Source organism: Crocodylus porosus, unplaced genomic scaffold (assembly GCF_001723895.1).
Source record: "Crocodylus porosus isolate Cpor-Errol unplaced genomic scaffold, CroPor_comp1, whole genome shotgun sequence".
In the NCBI taxonomy this organism is placed as follows: Eukaryota; Metazoa; Chordata; order Crocodylia; family Crocodylidae; genus Crocodylus; species Crocodylus porosus.
In genome coordinates this window covers 42522182-42535018 of record NW_017728910.1, presented here as the reverse complement: position 1 = coordinate 42535018, position 12837 = coordinate 42522182, and the positions used below count along the sequence as shown (strand labels likewise).

Sequence of the window (12837 nt, the reverse complement as noted above, 5' to 3'; positions counted from 1 at the left end):
CTATGGATAGTACATATACTTGATGGGATATCTCCTGGTGTCTTCAGAAACAATAGATTGCAGCATCAGGGTTTTGGATTTTTACTTGCTGTGAACAAGCCTCAGCTTAGCATGATGTTTCCAGATCTTAGTATAGTCTTTTAACAGACTTAAGGCACTTATTGGAGTGTTCATAACCTGTTGTGGAGAGGACTTCCACCAGCCGTCTCGGGAAAAATATGACAACACTTGTGGACAGGGCTCCAACAGGCTGGACGCTGTGATTAACCCTGTACCATTGTTCAAATGTTGCCCATACCCCCTCTGACTCGATCTACTGCCTCAGCATTCCCTCACCCAGCAACGGAGTTGTAGCCAATTAAGTTTACATAGGCCTCCCATAGTGGGACTGGGGAATGTACGGCCCGAGATCCCTAGTAAACTTACTCTTGTTTAGAGGTGTGTGTGTGTGGGAGGGGAGGAAAAGTCCTTTGTAAATCCAGATTAGAACTGGTCTGATAAATGCTGAGCTGGGTGTGTGGGTTGATGAGCATTTGGAGCACAGATTCCCCATCATGCAGTGCTCCCCTGCTTTGCTGATCCCAGAATTCACTGCAGTCTCTGCTTCAGGCTTTCTGTTCTCCATCTCTCATATAAATGAATGGTCATCTGTTCCCATCTCAGATACAAATGAGACCTAGGGCAGTTGTTTCACTTTTGTCACCCTTATCTGGAGGGTTTTAGGTGTGTCTCTCACTGCATCTGAATCAGCTTCTGTTTAGGGGGGGCAGTTCTTTGTGAGTCAGACAGTCTGTGTCCTGTGTCAGGGTTCCCCAAGAACATGGAGCTGACAGGTAACACTAGAGGCGTACAGGTGTGTGTGTGGAGGGCTAGGGGGGAGTGTGGGAAAAGGTGTGGTTGGGTGTGGTGTTTGTGGGGTGAATGATTATGTGTGGGGGGGAGAGTGTGGTTGTGGGGTTTGCAGGGAATGTGGGCTGTGCATGGGAGTACTCATACGTGCCCCCCTGAGCCAGTCAGCTCCCACCCCTGCCCCCACCCTGCAACAGCCCAGAGCCTGGGTGCCTTGCAGTGCCTCCCCCACCACTGACAATAGTATGCAGCACCAGCACAACCCATGCCAACTCTGAACCCCCCAGCCATAGTGCATCCTGCTGCCCCTGAGCATGCAGCGTGGCTAAGATGGCTCCTTCCAGCTGCTGCCACTGCTGCTCCCACCCTGAAGTAGCGGTGGGGACCAGTGTACACAGCCTTGACCCATCACACTCCATGCCAGCTCTGGGCTCTCCCATCTGGGCTAAGCAGCAGCAGCAGCAGCCAGGTAGAAACTGTTGCTCAGTATGGGGGGAAAGCGATCCCTCCCCCTCACCACTGCGAGGCAGTTTTGGTGCACCTGCCCAGAGCCCATGCTGTGCCAAGCTGCCCTGTGGCTATTATACACTGTCACTGCTGCCACACAGGGCAACCCAGAGGTGGCAATGATGGAGCTGCTGGGCAGCCCAGCTTGGGTCAGGCTCCAGGTGGCTGCACCAAAAACTGCCCTGTGGTGAGAAGGAGAGGCTGTTTTCCCCTTGTGCCAAACAACAGTTTGTGCCTGGTGCTACTGCTGCTGCTGCTGCTCAGCCTGCATGGATGAGCAGCTGGTGCTGGGGTCCAGGCTCAGCAGTGGCAGTGCAGGAGAGAAACTGCTTCTCAGTGTGGGATAAAAACGGCTCTTACCCCTTCCACTGCCAGTTCAGGTGTAGCCTCCCAGAACCCATGCAGGGCTGCCCTGCATCTGGTCTGCACTGTCATTTCTACCTCAATGGGCAGCCCAGAGGTGGCAGTGACATGTTGTAGATGCAGGCCATCCCCATGCAGGCTCCAGGTGTCTGCACGTGGAATCGCCAGTGGCAGTAAGGGGGAGGGATCAGTTTTGCTCTGCATGAGCAGCAGTTTCTGTCCCATGCTGCTGATGCTTAACCTGGATGGGCAAGTCTGAAGTCAGCATGATGCGTGTGGGGTCAGAGCTGCACATCTTGGTCTCCATCGTTATTGTGTGGGGGTAACAACAGTGGCAACTGGAAGGAGCTGCTGCCATCTGGGCTGCCTAGAAAGGCGGTCCAACTGCGGAGCCACCCCAACCCCACTGGGTGCCCAGGGGGCAGCAGGACATGTCACAGCTGGGCAGCCCCTCTGGCAGGTAGGACCAAGGGACCTGCCCTTGTCTGGACAAAGCCCCTCCATGGGCAAGATCTGACTGGTAGGCTGTATTTTGCCCACCCCTGGTATAGCTTTCTCAAACAAGAGTCTGTTAGCCTACAAGCATCATTACACAAATGTGGCTATATATCTATGAATGTCACAGTTAGCATATACTGAACTAGTAAGGATTATCTAGCAAGGTATTGCTTTCCACCCTACAGACATGCCTTGTGTGCACCCAGGAGTTGAATTAGGGGAAGGACTCAACTTCTTCTCTTAGTTAACTTAGCAAAGACAAGCAAGCTTTGCAATGAGTAAATTATTCATCATTTGGACCATATTTCTTATCTGCAGTTCTCTAGGTGGCACTGGTGATCTACATAACTTTATAAGGCTTGTCAGGGTAATTCATGTGTGTTTCTCTATTTAAGCATCTTTTAGCCCCTGGTAGGTCTGCACAGGTGAGGTCATCTGGTGTGTGGGGGAGTAGTTGGGGGACTAAAAATAGCCTAATAAGGCTTGGGGCATTGTAACAGGGTGCCGTCTCCAGCGGCATTTTTCAAGGCCGGTGAGTAGGACACCCTTCAAGTCTGGCTATATTTTCCTCCTCCTCTGGGGACCAACTTCCCCCCTTTGCTCACCTGCCATGATTTGATGTCACTTGGCTCTTAAAGAGGGAGGCTGACCCAAAGGTTTCCAGATGGACTCTAAGACTCATCACCTGTAGGATAATGAGATGTTGCCTTAAGGGCAAAATGCATACTCTGACCTCCCCTTGACTCCCCATGCCTCACAGTTGTTTATAACTTTCTCCTTATGTTGGGGTCTCAACCGCTGTGGGCTTACCCCCTCTCTCCCTAGCTAGGCCTGTCAGTCAAAACCCACTAAGCAGAGCTTCACTTCTGTGCTCTAGATCTCTAACTCACTCGAGCTCCCAGCCTCCCGTTTCATACTTTCCACAACACCAGGCCTACTGGCCCTTCTACACTTCACCCCTTTGGCACCAGGCTGTTGGGGCCTCAGCCCCCTCTGGCTTTGCCCCTGTTTCTGTACTTAGGGCTGTTCACCTAAGTCCACCCACTAGGACCTGGCTTCAAGGCTCCTAGCTTCCCTTCAAGTGACTCTGGTTTTGTGGCCCTAGTGCTGCACCTCTAGGGCATCAAGGCTTCCTGAGCCCTCTATCACGGTGTTCCTTGGCACTAATGAGGTCTCCTCCTCCCCTATAGCCTCAGCCACATATCACCAGCTTTAACATTAAACATGAACAATAGGCCCCTGTGGCCATATAAAAAAAATAAAGGTAGGAGAGGCAAACTGACTGCTTACATGCAATTGGGCTTCTGTCTCCCAGCTTGTCACATTCTTCCTGAGGAGGCTGCCACAGATTCTTTGTAGTCATCAGGAGCCCCCTCCCTGCTGCCCCCCTGGCCTTCTCTGCCTGAGGTATGTATGGTTCTGGCCTTTCTCTTCCGGTCACCTGACCAGCCAGCAGGGCTCAATCCTTAACCCCTGCTCAACTGGACAACTGCACCAAAAAGTTCTGGATTTAAAGGGGCTGCCCTGCTTCCTGATAACAAGGCTAGGTTCCCTGTTATAGGCATATATACATGAGGGCTGTGTTCAGATTAAAAAGGAACTTTATTTTTGGTATTTCTTATTTTTTGACTGCCTAACTTTGCAACTCATTGTATTCTTTTAATAAGATGCTAAGAAGCACCTTGTGTAATATGGCACCTTGTGTAATAAGCACCTTGTGAACTATGAATGTAATGTGTGTAGCAGCAGGTAGAACTAGGGGGCAGACTGCAGAGCTATGATGTGTGTTAAATTGGATTGCAACTCCCAAAACCTCCATGGGATGGGGGGCAAGGGAAAAAGGAAGAGGACGCTTGAGGCTGGAGTAAGGAGAAAAGAAAGCATTGTGCATATGGAACCTGGTCAGTAGGGCTGTACAAAGTTTGAGGTGGCGATTCGATTCAGAGGAGATTTGGCCTGATTCGGTGGCCGAGCTCCCCATGCAACGTGGAACAGTGGGGGGGGGGCAGCAGGGATTGCCCCCTCTCCCCACCTGGCAGCACCCAGTGAGCCAGGGCTTTTTTTTTCTGAAATAGCCAGGAGCTGGGGTGGGTAGAGCATCCATTGCCGGGTTGGGAGAGTGGGGGTGATTCAGCCAAATCGATTCAGGACAGTGATTCGAATCACCAAATCAAATCACTGTCCCCTGACTTGGCCAAATCTGAATCCGAAGCAAACACTAGCTGCTTCACACAGGCCTACTGGTCAGTCCTATGTAGAGGAGTGTACAGTGGAGCTGGAGATCTCACTGGCTCAGTCAGCCAGGACTGTGGGCTCAGACTTTTGCTAGACTCAGACAATGGTGCAGGATGCTGTTTGAGTGCTCTAGGGACTGTAGACTTGTTTGGGGACATCTCTAGAGGTATGTGTATGTGGTGAGGTGGGGCAGGGAATTATGTGCTGAGTATATGTTACCACAGTGTTGATGTTTCTTTACCTTTTCCCTATTCCCTCCCTTTGACCCATTGGCTTGTGACTGTAGCCCCTATAATTTTCTGTATAAAAGTGGGAACTCCCTCTTGCTGCTTGTGCCAGTTTCTGCATAGTTGGTTGGACTACAAGTCCACATAGCCTACAGTGGCCTATATCTCACAATGACAAAGAGTAATGCTAATGTATACATGCAGAGCCTGTCCAATCTGGCCCTAGCCCTTCTTGTCTTACAGCATTTTGTATTTAGAGGTCTAGGAAGCCCTGATTTCTATGTTGTACCCCTAATTATAATGGTTAATATTCACTAAAAGATCTATGTGCATTTGTTCAACCCTCATCTGAAGCTGGTTAAATGATCAGCTTCTAACATAGGTTTTCCATATGGAATGTAAATACATTTACCCAATAACTTCATAGATTTTAGTGGGCATAGTAAAGCTTTGCATGCAGACTATGAAATAGTTTACATTAAACTCTTACTTTCACTTCATCCTCAGTTTAGCAAAGCATTTAAAGATGCACTACTTTTATCCTTAATGAGCCAAACACTTTGGTACATATTCAAGACAATACTGAAATACTTGCATTGCTGAGTGAAGTTCAAGTCAACAAGACTTTAACTCAGCAGTTCTCAATCTTTTTAGACATAGGGCACTCTTACATAGGTGTTTTTAATTTGGTAGAACCACTTTTGTGCTGCTTCAGCTTACCTCTTTGATTCTCAACTGGCATACTTCCACTACTGCCACTGCAGTCATAGGGAACCATCCCAATCAGGTGTAGGGTAGGTATGTCTGCCTGCTTCAGTGGCCACTATACCATGGCACCCCCTCATGGCACCTAGGATTCTGGCATCCCAGTTGAGATCAACTGGTTTAATTGAAAATATTCTAACTTAAAATGGTTTTCTGTACAGGTGATCTCAGGATGTGGAGGTCAGTGGCAGAGCTCAAGCCTCACTAAAGCAGGGAAAGTAGCATGCCAAAAGTATATTATTAACTAATCAATCTTTGTTCAGCGAATAATCATGCAGGAAAAATGTCCTACAGAAATGGAAAAAATGGGGTTTTTTTAGTTTTTTGTCTAAATTTCCTTTGTTATATATCCCTTGCCTGCTACTGATTCTGTCTGAAATATCACACCCCCAAAGAAGCACAATTACTACAAATGGCAAAGCAAAGTGATATGTAAAATAACCAAAGAAAAGCTAAGAACAGCAAATCATATATACAATCTGGCTCCTTGGTTGATGATAAAACTTAGTCTCCCTGCTGAAGACACAAAGATAAAGACACCAGGAGCAAATGTAGACAACAGGAAGAAGACAAACTGACGTGAAAGAGTTCGTAGTTTTTAAAGGAAAAGGTGTAGTTCAAACACTGTTGACTCTACGCCCTGTGACATAGAAGGATACAAATGCTCCAGCCTTTGTTTAACTGAAGGGAATACATAGTGAGGAAAGTTGCAGAATAAGAAACCAGAGCTTTCCAAGTGTCGGTTCATTTCCCTATATCCTCTAGCAATGAACCATTACAAATATAATATATAATATATAATATAGTTATGTAACTAGTCAATAGGGTTAGTAGAATTATTAAAATATACTTGTCAGTGGAGTGTGTGGGAAGTAATGCCATTTTTATTCAGTAGTGCGTGATTTGTGTATTCATTATTTAATAGCAGAGGTTCTACAAAATTTGTCTAGAGGGGGTCCTGGCATAAACAGCTGTCAAGGATGTAAAGACTGGACACCAAAGCTAGGAAGATCACAGTCTGGAGTTTACAAAAATATATCTATTATTTTTAAATTTCATATGAAAGTAGGTTACAGATCTAAACCTAAATATGCTTTGGGTACAGTATGGGGGCAGCTGCTGATTTATTCCAAATTTAAACTGAATACCATACTTTCTTTCATACCTCCAAATAAGACATTTACCTTATTTTTGGGAAGGCAGAATGGAGGAACAAGTTTTCCAGAGTTATGGCTGCATAGAGCAGGAGCCGAGCCTTATCTTCATTCATTCACCTTCCCTTTCCTGTTCAGGCAAAAGCTACAACTTTAACCCTTTCATGGTGGAATTGTCAGCAACTTCTATGTGCTCTATGTGCCAAAAGTTGAACCTGTAACTGCTGCTGAAGACTGGGCTCCACAGGATGATCTAGGATTTTGAAAAGAGAGAAAAACAGTTGGTAGGACTGTGAAACAGGCAATGAGAACCCAGGAGTAGCTAACAGACAGCAACATTGCCAAATAAAGAATAGCTTGATTAGTGGAACATGAAGACCATTAGAAAGGATATGCAGCCATTAACCCTTATGGAGGGAAGAATGATTAGCAGGAATCAGGTAAATGAGCCACTAGATCAACTGTCTCCCTCAGAACTGCCTGAATACAAAAGCTGCTGCTGCTGAGCAGTTAGCTTTAAACTTTGGATGAAGCAGGAAATAAAAGGGGGCAGGGCATCACTTTGCCACTGCAATTTTTCTCCCCCCACTTTATCTGGTCTCTGTCCCTTCTTCCATGAGGCTATGGGCAATAGGAAAAGGAAAAGAAGCAGCAGCCATCTTGTAGCATCCCCATGCTTCTATTTTAGGAAGAAAATCAGCTTCTCCTGGTGAATGTGTAAGTGTGCAAACAAATGTGGTAATTTTTTTCTTAACAATACTCTGAATTACTGCACAGATCAAAATATTTTGAATTTATCCAATAGTTTCTCCAAAATGTTATTGTTAGAATATGTCTTACAAACTTATTAGACAGATTTTCAGGAAGAGTAAAGGTTGTTTCAACCGTTTCTCTTTCAGAAGGTGTGTTTAAGTAAGTCTGCCTTTTAGCTGTTATGCTGAGATCCAGTCCACAGGAAAGACATAAAAAAACATTGTAGAACATGTATTCTTTCTTGTAGGCAGTTGTTCAGTGCCTCTAAAGCAGTGCTTTTAAATGCATCATTCTGATGGCCTGTATGCTGTGTGTCTTTATTTGATCTCTTGTCTCGATTATGTACTCTTACTGCATGGACTGGTGTGACTTCTGACTCCAACTGCAGGATCTTTAGGACCCATGCTTCTAGGTAGGCAATAAAAGAATCTCCTGCTTTCTTAGCAAGCAGTAACAAAAAGATGATTTATGCTTTCATTTGGGTTTTTGATAACTTGATTCTGTAGAGTATAGCTTCATTTTCTTTTATTATTGTATTCAGAAGAGCTGTGGGAAACTGCTGAAAATGTTTCTTTGAAGTTTTTCACAAAATTGTTTGCTATTTCAGGCAATTTTGTCTCTTAAGTTCTAGTTTTCCATGAGATTCTAGAAAATAGCTTTTTAATATTTTACATCAAAAACAAAATTGCATTTTGTCTCTCAACTTGGAATGAACAGTGAATGGGCTATTTTCTTTTGGAAAAAGGGTTGGAAATAATGAAATACAGTATCTTTTCTCAAATTAAAAAGGCTCCTTTACCATTTCATAATACTATGCAAGTCCTCCCTATTTAAAATACCTATTTTTTATTCTTAGTTAAAAATGTTGTGATGTTCTAATATATGGTTGCTTGCTATGATGGTTATATTCATTCTTCAGAGTTCAGTAACATTAGTAACATGTCTGTTTTCCCATATTTTATATAGTTACCTAATTGCTGACCTAGTAATACAGCCAAGTTACAGTTCATATCCAACATAGCCAGTGAATTCTTGTGTCTGTAATTCAACTCTGAATGCAGAAGGCTTCCTGACTTATGGCACTGTACTTCACAGAATGACTTTTCTGGGGTGAGTGTGACCACATAAAACTATCATATTGGGTTAGTAGAATTATTAAACCCTCAGTACCAGTTATTTTTGCCAGGACCTTCCTTAGGCAACTTTTCTAGAATTAATAAATAATAAAAATAAACATCACAACTAGGGAGGAACTCTCTAATATTTGTGCTCCCAAAATGCAAAGGCAATGTTTGGCTTTAATTTGTTATTCTTGCTCTTTCCTCTTGTGTATTTGGTAGCCATCCATGTGCCTAGGTGAGCAGTAAAATAATATCTAAGGCTGTTTCTTTTTTTACTAATTCTCATCAACTACTCCTCAGATATCTGTGTTGCTATCACCTTTCTTTCAAGAACTGAGCTGCTCTTCTATGTGATGTAACAAATCAGTCACAAAAAATGTTTAGGATGAATACCATGTCTAAAGTAATCACCTTAATTACTGTATTTATCACATACTAGAACTAAATTGGAACATAACAGAGACAGGGGATGGGATTAGTGCCTAGGGAACAGATTGATCAAATAAACCATCTAACTTCATTACGGCATAGTACAAACACAGAGCTCAAACATTATTCTAAAATTGTAAGTAACTTATTTAGAGGACAAAAAAAACATTTTTATTCTGGGGCAGTCTTTAATCCCATATGCCCAATAATGGCATGTTGTCAGCAACTTCACATCAGGAGCCTTTCTTCTTACAGCTATAGTTCCTATTTTTGTGGCAGCAGCCTGATCTATTACATGCTGGCTTTGAGGGTTTTTCTTTCTTTATTAAGGCTTTTATTACTATACTGCTGGATAGTTTGATATATCTGCTTCAGTAATATTGCAATTATAGTAGTGGGTAATGGACTATCTGATGTTAAGAGTTTTTCAATAAACTGTTCAAATCTGAGTGCCTAAAGCTCGGGACATTATTAATGCAAAAATTACCTGTTTTGTAAGACTGCTGTGCATCTGCCATATCAGTTGACTTCAACAGGATTTGTTAGTGCTCTGCACTTACGAAAATTAGGCCATTTTTAGGGGTCTGTGTAGCTAGATGGGAATGGAGTATTCAGTCTATGTGCCCATTTCAGATTCATATATATATCTATAGATATATATAGATATCCTTGCCAGATGAAAAAGTGGAATTAGCACCTTCTAGGACAACCTCATGAAGAGGAAGATGAGCATAAATACAAGGGTCTAAATTTTTCCCCAGTAACTGGGTAGAAATGATGCATCACCTCTGGTGCCTAGAAATAATGAGATCTGAGATTGTTCTCCAAATCACATTGTCTATATTGCACTGCTGTCCAATATTAAATGATGACTTCTGTGAATGCATTTGAATTAGGGTTGGATATATGACCTGTTAAATAAAGTTTGGTCAATTGACTGATCAAATAGTGGTCAAAATTGTTTAAAATAGTCAATGGGTCCAAAAACTGCACATAAAAACCACAAAATTTTCCTTAACATTTGTGTCAAAAAATAATAATAAAAAATTATTTCTGTCAAGAAAACTAGAAAAAATGTACGGTTCTTTGTTTGTTTGTTTTAAAAATTGCTATAGTCTTTGACCAGTGAAAAAATATGCAATCAATTGACAAGATTTGACTGGTCAGTTGACTGCCTTTTGAGTATATATTTTAAATTTATACTTTATGAATATACTTTATATTATATATTTTGTATTATACATTAATATATATTTTAAATATATATTCACGGTTTTGCTACTGAAAACAACAGGGAGAATATGAACCTGCTAGCAGCGAAAGTTCCTGAAGAAGCAACTGTTTTGTAGTCAGCATTTTACAGAAATTATAGAAGTTGGACCACATCTGCTTCTGGCATATATAGGCATAATTCCATTGCAGTTAGAGGATCTATTCCAATTTGCACCAGCTGAGGAATCTGGTTCATTGTTTTTTTTATCATATATATGTACATTTAGAAAGTTTTATACCATTGGTGGCAGGGGTGGAACCAGGGGAGTGCAGTGGCATAGACATACCCCTTCTTTCCAGGGGTGGATCCAGAGGGGATGCAGTGGTATGGCCATGTCACTCCTTTCTGACCATGCCACCAGAGCAGCAGCCATGGACTTAAGCCTCAAAGAAGGTAAGCACTCCACCCTCCCCTCACCTCTCCCTCCTTTGCCTGGTGCTGCCAGGGTCTGTGCTGCTCCAGGGGTCTGTGCTGTCCTATTCCTGCCCACTCCAGCTAGGCTGCATAGGAATTGCACTGAACCAGGGACTGCAGGAGTGGGCAGATGCATTCTCCCTCCCTGTCTGCTCCCCCCAGGTGTTCCCCACCAGCGAAGGAGCACATGTGGGGAGGGAAAGGAGCTTCTGTCACCTGGAATGGTGCAGACACCAAGGGGAAGGGGGCTGGAGGTGAGGTTGGGGGTGGGTAGGCGGGGAGGCAAGGGAGAGGAATAGGAGGAGAAGTGATGGGGAGGTGCAGGGAAGGGGAGAGGCAGGGAAAACCCTTCAAGCATGAAAGGGAACTGTGGCTCATGGTTACCTTCCCTAGGACTTAAGTCCTTGGCTGCTGCTCCTACAGTGAGGGGAACATCAGGAAGAGGAGGTTAGTAGCTAGGGGTACAGTCATCCCTGCAGGAGTAGTCATTTGCAACCACACCCCTTTTTATAAAATCCTGGGTCCATTTCTTCCCTTTTCAATCAACCACACTGCAAAGGCAGTGGCTTGGGACATTTTTTTTTGTGCCTGAAACAAGTTAAAAAAATTTCCTTCCCCTTCACCTTCTGCCCACTGAGGCTGTTGTCTCTAGCTGCCCTCAGAGTGCAGATGGGGAAGAAATCCTACTTCTGCCTCTTCCAGCCAGGCTCTTAGAGTCAAGCTTAGCCAGGGACAGTGGCAGCAGTGAGTAAGTCCTTCCTCCCTGGCTGGTGCCCCTAACATTCTTTGTCAGTCTTTGAGCAGGCACAGAGGAAGGGAAGCAAACTGCAGCTGTCGCTAGGCAAGCCTAACACCATGTGCAGCCCAGCTGGAGTGAGGCAAGAGTGATTTTGGAGCCATGCTTCTCCCCATCCACAGGTCAGCTAGGGAGAGTAGCTGCAGCAGCAGCAGGCAGTGGTGTCTTTAGTCCTTGTCACTTGCAGGCCTTGGACCCTTCCAGGCAAGCCCCCTCATGTGATCCAGAATTCTGGATATGTTCCTTGTGTTTTAGATCATGATGAATATGGGAGATTGAGAGTAGAGAGAGATTTGAATGGATCAATGATGTGATCCAGCAACCACATCACTGCACCTGGGCTGGTTTTCTCAGCAAGCAAAATGCAAAAAATGGCATGTCCCCACCCAGGCTCCAGTGGTGGAGTCCAACCCAACAGCAGGCAACTCCCAGGGGCAAGGAGCAATGTCCCAGCCCACACCAGGAGACAGCTATCTCCTGGCTCTCATGCTCCCTGCCAGCCTAGAGCTCCCTGGTGCAGGTCCAGCAGGGGTGGCAGCAGGCTGCTGCCATAAGCACCAAATCTGCTCCCACGTCCCTGCATGTGTAGATGCCTGCCCAGGGTGGGTTTACTCTGGGGTAAATTACTCTAGCGTAAACCTATGCTAGAGCATTTGTACACATAGACGAGCCCTACAAGTACTCCCAGAAAAAACTGCTGTTAATTTAGAAATGTATTTCATTGACTTAGGGAATCTGCTTTTGACCATTAAACCTGACCTGTTAATTCTATGTTTGCTGTAATTGGAATCTGCTCCAATATTACACAAGCATTTGATAAGATATCAGTTGTAAGTCTCACAATACCTGCAAGACATGTCTTCATTGACCTAGAAAATATGCCATCTTAAATCTTAGTGTCTAACTCGGGGACAGGCAATTATTTCAGCTGGAGGGCTGCTTAATGAGTTTTGGTGAGCTATCAAGGGCTGCAAAGGCGTCCCTGTCCCTTGATGGGTGCTCCGCCCTCTGTTTGCCATGTTGGGATAAAGAAGTCCCATCCCCTAATCCCTTACCTTTATCACCAGACATCCTTCCCTGTGCCCTGGAAGTACTTCTTTAGGGTGGGAGAGGGCTGCTATCTTGGAACCAGAAAAAAAAAATTATATACTAAAAATAAAACATCTACTATAACTTATTTTAATTTTATTTGGAAAAAAAATCCTGATTTATGTTTGTTTGCATAGTGTAGCTAAAGGTGATTGCATAATAGCTCAAAATACAGTCTTACTCCTGTATATTGGGTATGGGGGGGGCAATGGGGTATATGTAGGAGTGTGGTTGGGGAGTTGATGTGTGTGTTTGGTGGGAACTGTGTGGGGTGTGGGTATGGTGGGTGGGATGTGGGGGCAATCGGGATGGGTGTGGAGTGGTGTGCGTGTGGGGTATGTAGTTAAGGTGGGGGCTCTGGGAG

At 44.4% G+C, this 12837-nt stretch overlaps 1 protein-coding gene and 1 long non-coding RNA gene across 2 annotated transcripts in view; both read left to right on the top strand.

Moving 5' to 3' along the window:
* Positions 1-12837, top strand: part of CLSTN2 (calsyntenin 2) — a 520261-nt gene that overhangs the window by 257785 nt on the left and 249639 nt on the right. The window lies entirely within an intron of this gene.
* The window catches only part of LOC109308649, a 20708-nt gene continuing 17836 nt past the window's right edge, over positions 9966-12837 (top strand). Inside the window, exon 1 of the long non-coding RNA XR_002100662.1 lies at positions 9966-9977. This is a non-coding gene — a long non-coding RNA (uncharacterized LOC109308649). The remainder of the gene's footprint in view (positions 9978-12837) is intronic.